This window comes from Schistocerca piceifrons, chromosome X, assembly GCF_021461385.2.
Source record: "Schistocerca piceifrons isolate TAMUIC-IGC-003096 chromosome X, iqSchPice1.1, whole genome shotgun sequence".
Taxonomy (NCBI): domain Eukaryota; kingdom Metazoa; phylum Arthropoda; class Insecta; order Orthoptera; family Acrididae; genus Schistocerca; species Schistocerca piceifrons.
The window spans coordinates 854,183,362-854,198,314 of record NC_060149.1 but is presented as its reverse complement, the minus strand read 5'-3'; positions in this window follow the sequence as shown (position 1 = coordinate 854,198,314).

Sequence of the window (14,953 nt, the reverse complement as noted above, 5' to 3'; positions counted from 1 at the left end):
CGCCTAACTTTGGAGCTCCCAATGACAAGTAATCACACCCTCTGTGATTATCTGGACCTCTCAAGAAGACCGGCCACTGCTGCAACAGGCGAGGCCCTCCTTGCTGGCTCAGAAGTACTTTCAGCAATGGGCAGCACCTCAAACCTGTTACGGAGGTGTAAGGTTACAGCATTGCGGGCAGCAACAACTTCCACCCAGGATTCGCGACCCCTCCATGGTCCGCCAATCACTGTCAGGCAAGTGTTGACCAGCACGGACGTCCGAGTCAGAGAGCGCAGTGGCATCAGAGATCCCAGGCGATGCTACAAGTTCTAGAGGTGCCAAGTGCTCACCTCAGGTGTCCCAGTGTCACCGTGGCCCAGGGTAACTGCCTGGAGCCTGATGAACTTAGTTATGTAACAGTCTGCTCCACAAATATCAACTGAAGGCAGTAGCATTTTCTGTTTCCAAAATACTGTGAAGAACTGGTGATATGAGGCAGATTACTCTCATGTCATATTGAGTTTTTAAAATTTTGTCCATATTTCACTTCCATTTTTTATTCTTGCTGTTCGTACAGATGTGTAATACTTTCCTGTAAGTTGGGCAAATCATTGGTCACCCAGGCAAATCTTTCATGTACATGTTTAGCTTTCTCATTCAATCTGATGTTGTTGTTTCACACACTCATTTAATATAACTTTTTATAACAGAAACAAACACCATTTGGATCACCAAATTTAATTACTGGCTACTGATTTCAATTTGTGGCGCAGATCACCTTCAGATGTGTTGCCACCAAGTGCATTTTGTCGACAGTGGTGTAAAACTAACAAAAATACAATATGCAGTGTCACTTTACAGTGCCAGACCTGAAGGCGCAGATTGAAACCGGTAGTCGGTAATAAAATTTATGATCCAAGTGTTGTCTATTATAAGAGATCAGGGCTCTTAGACATGGTATCAGTTTGGATATAACTTATTCTTATTCATAATTGGCTGACTGTAGTAGAGTCGAGTCAGCATAATAAAAAGTCCCTGACAATGAAAGTGGGCTGGGTGTCGTACCTTGGCGCGCATACCTCAGCCAGTCACGTAACGTGATTTTGTAAACATCTTTATGGCAATGCCACAGTGTTTTTGCAGCAGTATTGGTTTCTCCTGCAGCCATTAGTGCTGTGCAGCTGAAAGCTGGTAACAGAACTGTTAGCAGTTAGGGATCTTTTTATACCAACTCAACTAGAGTACTGTAGCTAGTACTTCCTTCAGTGTGAAAATTGACCCTTAAATACATGGTGTAGCAGATCAGGCTCATACCACTTCCCCTCAACACATAGCATGTGAGTTTCTCTTTTACCGGTAATGCATGTGGTGTGCATTCGCATTCAAGGTGTTCGGAAATTCTCATTACAAACTTCTAGAACTTGGTGAGAGATTGAGTATATAATATTCTGAATAGGAACCCATCTCTGGAAACGTGCTGTTTTCATTCTAAGTCACTTTTTAGATGTATAAGGCATCCCCTTGTGATGAGGGAAACAAAAAAATATGCAATAGGGTAGACAGGTTGACGTGTACTAAACGGTCATATGATGTCGCTTAACGTCTGCTTTGCTGCAAGACCTACTAAACGCCTGTGCATCTAACATGATTTGGTACGTGTTTCTGAAAACATGTTGTTTATTTCGAAGCATTATGTAAGTGAAGAGCTGCTAGTCGACTATTTCACAAACTTTTTCCACACTGTAGCATACTATAAACAAACTTTTTGCCCAAGTTATGCAGCGGCTCAGAGAAAGAGGTACCTTCACCATTAGGAGGCAAGATTGTGATGCTCCATGGCAACACTGCACGCCCGAATTTAATGATGCACTGCATTGCATTAAAGAGAACCCATCAAAAAGTGCTCGAACGATTGTGCATGGAATGGTTATTAGCCACAGTACCGTCTGGGATGTTCTGCACGAGCAACAACTACATCCGTCACTGCTGCATTGACACACCCGTTTCTACATTGAGTTCTGTTCACAGATGAGTGTAAGTTCGCTAGGTACTGTGTTCTGGTTTTGCAAAAGAGCCATGTCTGGGCAGATGAAAACCTTTGTGCCATGCATGTTCAGGGAATTCCGCATCAGCCATGTGGGCAGATATTCTGGAACCGTCACGTGATTGGGCCATACCTCCTCTGACTCTAGCAAACTGGTCCTACACCACATAATCTTCCTACAAAAGGTGTTGGACCCAGTCATGGAAGCTGTGCCACTGAATGTCCATTGGGATAAGTGGTTCAGCACGGTGGTATACCATCTTACTTCTCATAAGTGGTTTGAAGATAAGAAACTTCCTGGCAGATTAAAACTGTGTGTCCGAGTTCGAGTCTCGGTCGGGCACACAGTTTTAATCTGCCAGGAAGTTTCATATCAGCGCACACTCCGCTGCAGAGTGAAAATCTCATTCTGGAAACATCCCCCAGGCTGTGGCTAAGCCATGTCTCCGCAATATCCTTTCTTTCAGGAGTGCTAGTTCTGCAAGGTTCGCAGGAGAGCTTCTGTAAAGTTTGGAAGGTAGGAGACGAGGTACTGGCAGAAGTAAAGCTGTGAGTGCCGGGCGTGAGTCGTGCTTCGGTGGCTCAGTTGGTGGGGCACTTTCCCGCGATAGGCAAGGGTCCCGAGTTCGAGTCTCGGTCGGGCACACAGTTTTAATCTGCCAGGAAGTTTCATATCAGCGCACACTCCGCTGCAGAGTGAAAATCTCATTCTGGAAACATCCCCCAGGCTGTGGCTAAGCCATGTCTCCGCAATATCCTTTCTTTCAGGAGTGCTAGTTCTGCAAGGTTCGCAGGAGAGCTTCTGTAAAGTTTGGAAGGTAGGAGACGAGGTACTGGCAGAAGTAAAGCTGTGAGTGCCGGGCGTGAGTCGTGCTTCGGTGGCTCAGTTGGTGGGGCACTTTCCCGCGATAGGCAAGGGTCCCGAGTTCGAGTCTCGGTCGGGCACACAGTTTTAATCTGCCAGGAAGTTTCATATCAGCGCACACTCCGCTGCAGAGTGAAAATCTCATTCTGGAAACATCCCCCAGGCTGTGGCTAAGCCATGTCTCCACAATATCCTTTCTTTCAGGAGTGCTAGTTCTGCAAGGTTCGTAGGAGAGCTTCTGTAAAGTTTGGAAGGTAGGAGACGAGGTACTGGCAGAAGTAAAGCTGTGAGTGCCGGGCGTGAGTCGTGCTTCGGTGGCTCAGTTGGTGGAGCACTTGCCCGCGATAGGCAAGGGTCCCGAGTTCGAGTCTCGGTCGGTCACACAGTTTTAATCTGCCAGGAAGTTTCATATCAGCGCACACTCCGCTGCGGAGTGAAAATCTCATTCTGGAAACATCCCCCAGGCTGTGGCTAAGCCATGTCTCCACAATATCCTTTCTTTCAGGAGTGCTAGTTCTGCAAGGTTCGTAGGAGAGCTTCTGTAAAGTTTGGAAGGTAGGAGACGAGGTACTGGCAGAAGTAAAGCTGTGAGTGCCGGGCGTGAGTCGTGCTTTGGTGGCTCAGTTGGTGGAGCACTTGCCCGCGATAGGCAAGGGTCCCGAGTTCGAGTCTCGGTCGGGCACACAGTTTTAATCTGCCAGGATGTTTCATATCAGCGCACACTCCGCTGCAGAGTGAAAATCTCATTCTGGAAACATCCCCCAGGCTGTGGCTAAGCCATGTCTCCACAATATCCTTTCTTTCAGGAGTGCTAGTTCTGCAAGGTTCGTAGGAGAGCTTCTGTAAAGTTTGGAAGGTAGGAGACGAGGTACTGGCAGAAGTAAAGCTGTGAGTGCCGGGCGTGAGTCGTGCTTCGGTGGCTCAGTTGGTGGAGCACTTGCCCGCGATAGGCAAGGGTCCCGAGTTCGAGTCTCGGTCGGTCACACAGTTTTAATCTGCCAGGAAGTTTCATATCAGCGCACACTCCGCTGCGGAGTGAAAATCTCATTCTGGAAACATCCCCCAGGCTGTGGCTAAGCCATGTCTCCACAATATCCTTTCTTTCAGGAGTGCTAGTTCTGCAAGGTTCGTAGGAGAGCTTCTGTAAAGTTTGGAAGGTAGGAGACGAGGTACTGGCAGAAGTAAAGCTGTGAGTGCCGGGCGTGAGTCGTGCTTTGGTGGCTCAGTTGGTGGAGCACTTGCCCGCGATAGGCAAGCGTCCCGAGTTCGAGTCTCGGTCGGGCACACAGTTTTAATCTGCCAGGATGTTTCATATCAGCGCACACTCCGCTGCAGAGTGAAAATCTCATTCTGGTTTGAAGATATTTCAGCAGACGATATGGTGACAGATGGATAGGCTGAGGTGGTCCACGATCCCTGGATTTAACTCCTATGAACTACTGTTTGCGGTGTAGTATGCAAAGTTTAATTTGCGAGACTTCGATAGAGACAGAGTAAGTTCTGGTGGCACGAGTTCTGGCCACAGCATTAGTAATTGAAGAGACACCAGGTGGGATGGGGAGCGTGTATCAGAACGTGCTTCGTAAGTAGGGCTACAATGTCTGTAACAACATTGGTGGTCACTACATGGAGCTGCTGTTGTAGTGCATCAGTACTGTTCTGTGCTTACTATGTTGGGTTCTTTTTTACTTTTGAATAATGTAAACACACAAGGTTAATACAGAGAAATGTGCTTAATTGATAAATGGATGTTTGGTTATGTTTCCTTTTGAATTCGTAGATAATAATTGTACTGTGTCATGCCTAATTCAGTTCCTCAAGCAGAAGTGGATGCGTTAAGGCCAGTTCACTCCGGCCACCCTGGCACAGCACCATCATGTCAAGTTATATTAACACTGTCCATCACATCACGGAACGTAAAGTCAGTTCAAATCACATGATCTCAATTCACATGGCTGTCCTCGCCTTACTTTGCACGGGAATTGTGATTTTCGCAATTTTCAAGTGTTTTTGCACGTGAAGTGCACATACACAACGCTTGAGGTTATATACGTGTATGCTGGAGTCCACATTTGTACCAAAATGACATTTGTTGGACTTAAATGGTTTGCAGTTTACAAGTATAGCTTGTAGATTAGAGAAGGAAGACACAAGTAAGAAAAAAAGTTTGGTTCCAAAAAAGTCAGGAAGCTGTACAGAAGGGGATTTTTTCATTTGTTACATAAAATTGCAACTAGAATTATGAAAAGGAAATAGTGTTACGAGCTGCCATCACATCCTGTGAAAAATTGGGTTTGTTTTAGTTGCCAGTCCAGTGTAATGTTGCAGTGTCTGTGACATATCTTAAAGATATGGACTGAAACCTTTTTTGAAATGCCTGACAACATATAAATAAATTACACTTGCTAATCTGTCTGTTTCGACCGACAGTACTTCTTTTGCATATAGTTGCAGCCACATTGCATTCCATTTCATTGTAAGATATTAAATGCAGTACTGGTATGTTCAAAAATCCAGTTTATAAATGTAGTAGATGGGAAGTAATTTAGTACGCTCACATCATTCATACTGCTGCCTCACTGTTTCAATTAAGCTTTCGTCATTTATGGCAAATTCTAACCAAAGAAATAACGAAATGAAACAGTTCATAACAAATAACAAAAATAAGGAACAAACAAACAACTGATATCAACCACAGAAAGATGACAAAGCAAAATATGATGTGCTCATGTCCGTGGATCGGGTGGAAGTGTGCTTGGGGGTCATGTGGTCAACAACTGACAGATGACGTCAAAAGTCAAAACTTTCTTCCCAATGTACCTTGATGACAACATGAATTACCCTTTAAGCATCTGAACTGAATTGAAACTGTCGTAGCATGGAAATGGTACATTTCTGGACATGGGTTCCTATGCAAAATATTTTGTACTCACTCTACTGTAAAAGTCCTAGAAGTATGAATGGGAATTTCTGAACTCCTTGTGTATTCTTAATTCAGTGCATAGTACAAGCAAATGGTCACAGGTGGTACCACTTTTAACTACTTACGATGCGCGGGCCCTCGACTGCATTTTTCTTTTTCTCGGTCGTAGCAATATGGGTGGACCTTTCTCCTTAAGGAAGCCCTTGTTCTTAGCTCTCCTCCCTTCCATCGATTGTGCTTAACGTGTAGTCGCTTTAAACTCCTTCTTCATCTCAGTGTTCTAACATGGGCGTGTGTGACCTTAGTTGTTTTTGCGCCATAGAACAAAACAAAGCAGCAGCTGCAGCCACACATCAATTGGAACTCCCCACTGTGTTGCTCAAATCTTTCCATCACACTCCTGGCCTTGTGATGGGGCGCATTATCTTGTTTCCGGACGGTAGGGGCATTTTTCAACATGATCATCATGAAGGGGGTGTACGTGGTCGGCAACCAATGTACCATATGTTCCTTAGCCATCATGGTGCCTTGGTAGTGCACCACTGGACCCATGAATGCCCACGTGAATATCTCCCAAATCATAATAGAGATGCCACCATCTTGCCTCCATCCTACAGTACAGGGATCAAGGAGCTGTTCCTTGGAAGATGGATTTGCGCCTCCCATTGGCTTGAAGAAGAAGGTATTGGGATTCATCAGACCATGCAATGCTCTGCCACTGTGCCAACGTGCAATGCCGATGATCACATGCCCATTTCAGTCTTAGTTGCTGATGTGGTATTAAACAGAGTGACAGATTTCAAGCTTCCAAAAGGAGAAGAATTGAAGAAACTGGAAAGAATGTACATGTACTAAATATGTGGCAACAGTAGGAGGAGTTGAAGTGTACAATGTTACGCTTCTTTCTACTCTTTCTGCAAAGCAACTTGTATGAAAGTTTAGCAGATATAACAGGAAAAGAAAAACAGGAATAACAGTGTGAAGTCCACAGTTGATAAAGTTGTATAATAAACATATGAGAGGTGTAGCTTTATTAGTCAGTGTAAGGCCAGACAGAAAATAATTAGAAGCTGCATTTAAATGAAACCCAGTCACTAGTCTAAAGTAATGGTAACAATTTTATTAACTCAAAAATGTAGCTATACACAGTACACATACTCAAAAATAGTCACCAAAACTGTTAGCACATTTATCCCATTGCGACACTAGCCGGTCGATTCCATCTTTGAAGTCGGATCCATGCCTGGGCCCAGTCACACACTTTGTAGTCCACTGAGAATCGATGTCTGTGAACAGCTTGTTTTAGAGGTCCAAGCACATGAGTCACATCGTGAAAGGTCAGGTCTGTATGGTGGATGTTCCAGCATTTCCCACCAAAGCTGCTGCAATGTCATCTTCACGGTGTTGGCCGTGTGTGGGGGGGCATTATCATGCAGAAGGATAATGCCATTGGACAACATGCCTTGACATTTCGACTTTATGGCTCTTCTAAGGTTCTACAAAGTGGCTTGATAACGCTGGCCAGTGGGCCTGTGTGGTCAAACAAGGATATCATTACCTTACCAGAACTGTTGTGCACAGCCTTTGATTTCTTTGAAGGTGGCAAAGTCGCAAGTTCCCACTGCTTGCTCTGATGTTTGCTTTCCAGTTCAAAACGATGACACCGCGTTTCGTCACCTGTGACAGTACGTGACAGAATGCCATATTCTTCCTCGTGATAATGTTGCAGGTGACTCAAAGACAGTAACATTCAAGTATTATGCAGTTCGGCAGTCAATTAGTGGGGAACCCGCTGTGCACAGATTTTTCGAAAGTTCAAGTGTCGATGCATTATGGTGTGGTCAGTGCTAATACCCAGTAACCGATGTATCTCGTTCACAGTGATTGTGCGGTTGTCCAAGACTAAAGCATTCCCTTCCGCAACCATCTCGGGTGTGATGACACGATGAGCTTGTCCTGGATGAGCATCATCCTCCAGTGACTCGTGCCTTCAAGGAACTGTTTGCGCCATTCCACAACACTTGAATGACTGAAACTGTACTCACTGTACACAGCCTTCATCCATCAGTACATTTCACGGCCTCCAACTCTGTCCACTGCCAAAAATTGAATCACTCCTCGTTGTTTCTACTTACTTGCCTGTGCGTTGAATAGTGGAGGATAACTTGTGTGACCACTTCCTCTTCGGCGTGAAACCACATTAGCACTATGCAACATCAAACGATGTGCATACATCAGTCTCTCTTCCAATAGATGGCGTCACCATACCCGCAGTTACGTGGTGCCACCTTATGTGTAAGGCAAAGGTAGATGCATTGTCCAGGTTTCATTTGAATGAACCTCATATATCTCAGAAGTGGTATCTACGAATAGTCTACAATCTCCTAGACGTGGGCATAGTAAGGGTGTGGATTTTGTACAAAAGAGTAGCAGAGGTTGCTGAATGCATGTGCCAGACTGGTACCACTGCACCGAAACGTGGGAGATCAAGCAATGAAGTGGAGCAACAAATCCAACCAAAGAAGGGTGGCCCCCAGGGGGCTTGCCTTTCTTTTGTGGGTTCATGCTTGGCTACCACGGGGCTCCAGCCTGCGCAGCATCTTACTCCTTCCGCACTGCATGTCTATCCTCTTGCCATTATTTTCACCTCCTTTGGGGAATGTGTCTGTGATGTTATTGGAAATGAGTTCTGCATTTTCAGTAACAAGTATCAGAACAGTCTCTCCACTGTTTATCATTCCTTTTTTCTTTCTTTGTTCTCCTCCTCCTATTCTTCCTCTACTTTGACGTTTGAGGTTCCTCTTTCTCTTCTTCCTCCCTGTGCGCTCCCGAAGGACAGCCCATGCGTCTGACACGTGAACGGGTGACTGGGTAATGTGTAATTCCCAGCCCTGGGTTTGCACGTACCACTTGCTACGGGCCAGACACAGGGAGGGGTGATTGCCGTGAGCTGCCTTCCCAAATTGCCGATTGGTCCCTCTGTCAGGTGTTTGGGAGGTGTGACCTGAAATGTGAACTATCACATAACACGGGTGCACCTCCCTCCGATAGGGGCCACCAGTTGGAAGGAGCGAGCCATCGGAGACACTGGCAATGATGGGGGATTTTCTTGCAATGAGCCAATCACGTTCACAGTCAACGTCTACTAAACATAAACAGAATGAGGCTAATGATTGAAAGACCCTCCCCACTGCTCCACGACGGCCCTGTGAAATCCTGCTCTCATTTACACAATGGTACTTTGCTTTTGGAGACAACACCACATGAAGAATTCAGCATTCTATGGGCCTTGACATGAACACGATAGCCTTGGAGGAGCGAAGCTTCAAGCAGTTGTTTTACCTGAGAATCAGAAGTTATTTACACTAGGCTGCTCGATGGTCTGACTGAGACAGAAATCCAAACATACCTCTCTGATCAGGGTGTCATTGCAGCTCATAGGGTGATGAAATATGTAGATACAATCTTAGTGCCCACACACACTCTTTTTCTCCCTTTTGATAGAGTGGTTCTTCCATCAAAGATCAAAGCAGACCAAGAAGTAATCACAGTCAGACTGTACATTCTGAACCCGATGTGCTTCTGCCAGTGTCAATGTTACAAGGGCACTCGAATTTCCTGTTTATACCTGTCCAAATTTGTAACATGGAGTAGGGCTGCTCATGAGGGTGATTGTCCGCCCCCTCCCCACTGTACCTATTGCAGTGGCGACCATGCCGCCTCCTCCCAAGTTTGTCCCATGTATTTCGATGAGCAGTGATCCAGGAGATCTGGGTGGAGGAAAAAGTGCCTTACCTGTTTGCACGCAAGTCGTTAGCTAGTCAGAAACCCTGCATTCTACCATCTGTCGCTTACAGTACTGTTCTTGCTACATCTCGCTCTACAAAGGACATGGCCATGCAGACATGCAATCTCAGATTCAGCAATGCAGTTGTAAAATCGCCTAGTATCATGGTAGCATCCATATCCCCTCCTCCAGCTGTGCAACAAGTCACCAAACTTTCGCCTCGTGGGCGGAAAGGACAGAAGGAATGGAATACTCCTGCAAAGACCTCCTATGTCACTCCAGTCAACAGACATTTGAGTCTTTCTCTGCCAGACAGAAAGGCTCCAAGAAATCAAACAAGGGCAAACGGTCCTCACCTTCGCCGACTGTGAGCTCCTCTTCGATGGTGTCGTCACGTGATACCATCTGCTGGCTGGCCTCTGTGTCGCTGGTGCACACCGCCAACAGTTTTTCTGCCCTGGACTCCGTAAACAGACAGAAGGAGAATGCCAACTCCTCTGTTGACCTTGTGGAGCAGGATCCTCCAGCCTCTGTGCCCTGTAGTAGTGACTTCAATGGAATGTTTGCAGCCTTTGATTCAACAAAGAGGACTTCTGGCTGCTCTTGGAATCCCAGCATCCACATGTTCTCTGCCTCCAGGAAACAAAATTGCTTCCTCACAACTGCTTTGAGCCCACACATTTCTTCCCTGTCCCCCAAGGTTGGTATTCCATCTCAGGAGGAGTGATGCTGCTCATCCAGGGTGATATTTATAATCAACCAGTCTCCCTGACTACCCAGCTGAAAGCTGTTGTATTCCACATTTTGCTTCCTTACTTGATCTTTTCCCTTTGTATCATTTACATCATTTTGTCATTTAGTGTCGCCAGAGCAGACTTCCTCCACCTTATTGGGTAACTCCCTCACCCCTCTCTGCTCCTTGGTTACCGTAATGCGCACCATCCCCCTTGGGGTTCTCTCAGTCTCTCAGAACCTGTCAGAGAGGTTCCCTCTTAGCTGACCTCAATCAACTTAACCTCATATGTCTTTACATGGGAGCACCCATGTTCATTTCAGACTTCACACACACCTATTCTCATTTGGACTTACCCTTTTGCACTGCCCAGCTTGCCCATTGTCTCGAGTGGTCCATTCTCCGACACGTACTCAAGTGACAATTTCCCATGTGCTATTGATTTCCTGACTCCTACCCCACCTACTAACATTTCCCCGGTTGTGATGACCAGGTAGAATATCTTACAAACATTATCCTTACCACTGCAGAATGTTCCATTCCTTGTACTTCCTCGTTACTGCACAGTGTCGTGGTCCCTTGGTGGCCTGAGGCACACCGCAATGCAATTTGCACGTGGAGATATGCTCTATATTTTTAACCATTGTCCTTCGGAGGCAAACTGCATTCATTATAAACAGATGTATACGTATTGTCATCACGTTCTTCAGGATTGTAAAAAAGCTTGCTGGAATTCCTTTACCAGTTCTTTTAACATTTCCACTCCCTCTTCTGTTGTGTGGCCAACCTCCGATGGCTGTCTTGGATCAAGGCCCATTCCCCAATTTCTGGCCTGACAGTAGCAGATGATGTCATAGTGGACCGTATTTCTATCTCCAACATCATGGGCCACTTTTTTGTGGGGGTTTTGAGCTCCACCCACTATCACCCTGCTTTCCTCCATCGGAAATGAGCAGAGGAGGCTCGGGCGATACCCTTCTGTTATGAGAATCGTGAGTGCTACAATGCCGCCTTTACTATGAGGGAGTTAGATCATGTTCTTCCTTCATCCCAGTCCTCCACCACAGAGTTGAACAGTGTTCAAATTCAGATGTTTCAGCACTTTCTTCTTGTGAGCAAGCACTTCCTGCTTCATGTGTACAACCTCATTTGGGCAGAGTGCACATTTCCCAGATGCTGGCTTGAAGCCACTGCCATACCCATAACTAAGCCCAGTGAGGGCATAAGCCTTCCTTCTTGCTACCTCCCCATTTCTCTCAAGAGCTGTGTTCACAAGGTGATGGAACATATGATTTATGTCTGGCTGGTATGGTGGCTTGAGTTTCATAATTTACTGACCACTGCACAGTGTGGATTTCGAACCCGCTGTTCTGCAGTTGACCATCTCGTCACTTTGTCAACCCATGTCATGAATGGTTTTCTGCATAAATACCAGACGGTGGCCGTGTTGAGGTTTGCAGAAAGCCTAGGACACCTGCTGGAGGCCTCGTACCCTCCATACTCTCTATACATGGGGCTTCTGTAGCCGCATGCCCCATCTCCTTCAGGAGTTTTCAAAAGACAGAGTTTGCAAGGTACGTGTGGGTTCTGCCTTGTCAGACACCTTCATCCAGGAAAACTTTGTGCATCAGGGTTCAGTCCTGACTGTCATCCTCTTTGCTATCACCATTAACCTCTCCCAGCGGCTTGGACAATTTTCTTTTGGCCCTCTCACCATGAGGAGATCATTTTAGCTGCATTGTGTATTGGTCAATGTCTTTTTAGCCACCGCTATTTGTTAAATGCTGATCCCCCACCACTTTGTGTTCATTGCACTCAACCATTGATCGTTTGACGTATCCTGATGGAATGCCCTTTTGTTTTTTTAACACCTACATTCTGATTTATGTTTTCCTTCTGGGTTATCAACCATTTTAGCGAATGACGCACAGACTCTCGACTGCATTTCACTTTTTATCTGTCGTAGCAATATGGCGAAGGCCATGTCATCTTTAGTTCATGACCACCATTTCTCTATGGTGTATTTTATGGGCCTTTCTCCAAGTCCCTGTTTTTAGCTGTCCTTTGTTCCGTCACTTAGGCATAACATGTTGTTATCTTTTCTCGGTGTTCTACAGTTCTGACATTGGTGCATATGACCCTAGTTGTCTTTGCACTCTAAAACAAATCAAATCAAAATAGAAAAGTAGGGCACCAAAAGCTCATGTGCACCCAAAAGGTTGTAAGACAGGACCAAGTGAGTCACTTGCAGATTTCCTGTATGTAATGGATTTAGCTGGGTTCATTGTGAGAAGGGTGTAGTTTATATTGTGCTTCAAAATATTAAAAATTCCATTAAGGCATTTTGTATGTAATAGGATGAAATTATTAGGCCCAAAATGAGTTGAAAAATTTTGAATTCTGTGTCATATTTAAATTTTTTTATTAATATCCTGAAACTTGGTACTTCATTTTTTAATTTTTTTTATTAATATCAGATAAGAAGCCCGTACGTGTGTCTCTGGACAATGTTCATTCTTGCACTGGAGCGTCATTACATAGAGCCAGCTGGTGCAAGACTGTCACTTTGGCATGTCAGTTAACTGATAAAAGCATTATGTAGCTTATCAGCTACAAACCATTAATTTGTAACTAACAGCCGCAAATTTCAAAATAATTTTTATTATTATTTTCCTGACATTTATCACACTTAAATACAGCCATGGAAACTATTTCAATAAAAATAAAAAATATCGTGTGTTTAAAGGTTAAAAATACACACACAACCAGACCATAAAGTTGATATATGTACCTTATATCGAGTACTGTGGAACTGCATCATTATTCTTGTGAGCAAAATGCAATAGGGTATTGAGGATCCAAGATCTCTGCATCTGCATCTGCGTACCTATGCCTCAGACTACTGTGAAGTGCATGGCAGAGGGTACTTTGCACAGTACCATGTGTTAGGTTTTCTCCTGATTGCAGTTACGTATGGAGTGAAAGAATACTGAATGCTTAAATGCCTCCATGTGTACTGTAAATAGTCTGACATTGTCTTCAGTGTTACTACAGGAGCTACATGTAGGAGGCGAAGAATGTTTCTAGATTACTCACTAATACTGGTTCATGTACTTTCATAAGTTGACTTTTGCGGGATAATTTGTGTCTGTCTTCAGAAGATGACTGCTCTCATCAATCAAGCAAACCTGTGACCATTTGTACCATCCTTCTCTGTATACATTCAGAATCTGCTGAACAAATGGTTTGGTCCCTCATACTTCAGCAAATATCTAAGATTGGCCACACAGGTGAATTGGCGTCATCCACATGTGATGGAACCTATACAATTGTTCCATTTCGTATCCCTACAAATTGTTATTGTTTCATTTTACTGATTGTAATATTGAATCATTGATAATGTAGTAATAGGGTATTACATTTTTTTTTCATTTTGGTATATGAAGAGTTTTACCTTTCTGTACATCAAATCTAGATACCAGTCTTTGCATCACTTTGAATTTTTTTCCACATCTGATTGATTAGTTCTGCAAATATTTCCTGACAATAATTCATTATTGATAAGTGTTGTCTATGAAAAATCCAAGGTTGCTATTAGTACTGTCAGTCAGCTCATTGACATAAAACAAGAATGACAAGGGTTCAAACACACTACTCTGGTGCAAGCCAGAAGGTGCTTTTACTTGGGTTGATGAGTCTCCATCCAAAATTCTATACTTCTTTTGTCTGATGCACCAGTTTATCAAATGATTGAATGCTCTTACAATTGTTTCTTTTTAGTAAAGTCACCTTCCTGAGCTCTGTAAATGTTATCATGGAAATGTGTACCATTAGCAGGCAGGTAATAAATTTCTCTGTTTCATTTTAAGTATTTGAGTCAGATTTGCTTGAATCAAAATTGCTGACCTATGGAATGTGGAGACAGACATTTCCTATTTACACAGGTGTCAAAGGGTCTTAACTATCTCATGCCACTAGTGTCAGTGGTGTTGGAAAAATGGAAATGCATTGGAAAAGTAGAGGCAGATGGAAACACTGTCTTTGCTTGCTCCAACATTAGTAACAGATGTAGCTCTTGAACATCTGTCTACTGTTTGACTCCTCATCTGTACGTTAATAGTTAATCTTCTCTCACTGCCATAATAAATGGAATAATAAAATGTACCCTCTTCCATTCACATCACAGTGGTTTGCAGAGCATAGATGTAGATGTGTTGCAGTATTTATGATGTATTTATACTTGAATTTTGTTTATTTACATTTATTCAAGTGGTGAACTTTATTTTCTTTCAGGATGAAAAAAGTAAAGGAAAATATGATGAATCGTCAGATTCGGATGAGTCTCCAAGGAAGAGGAGATGCTGTGATAATACAGGTAAGCTGTTTGCATCCCAATGGAACGACTTTGTTGTGAGAATTCTGTGAAATGCGGTCTTCCATACTCAGCAAGTAGGAAGTGATTCTCTACTACATACATGGCACTTGCCACCCTCTTGATAATTCATACTGCTATTTCAGGAGAAAACAAATGAAAATATTTTACAAGGTCCATATTGGGCATTGCTTTTAGAGGCTGTCTGCCTTCTTGGAATCAGAGGTCAATATAAGTGAAAATGAAT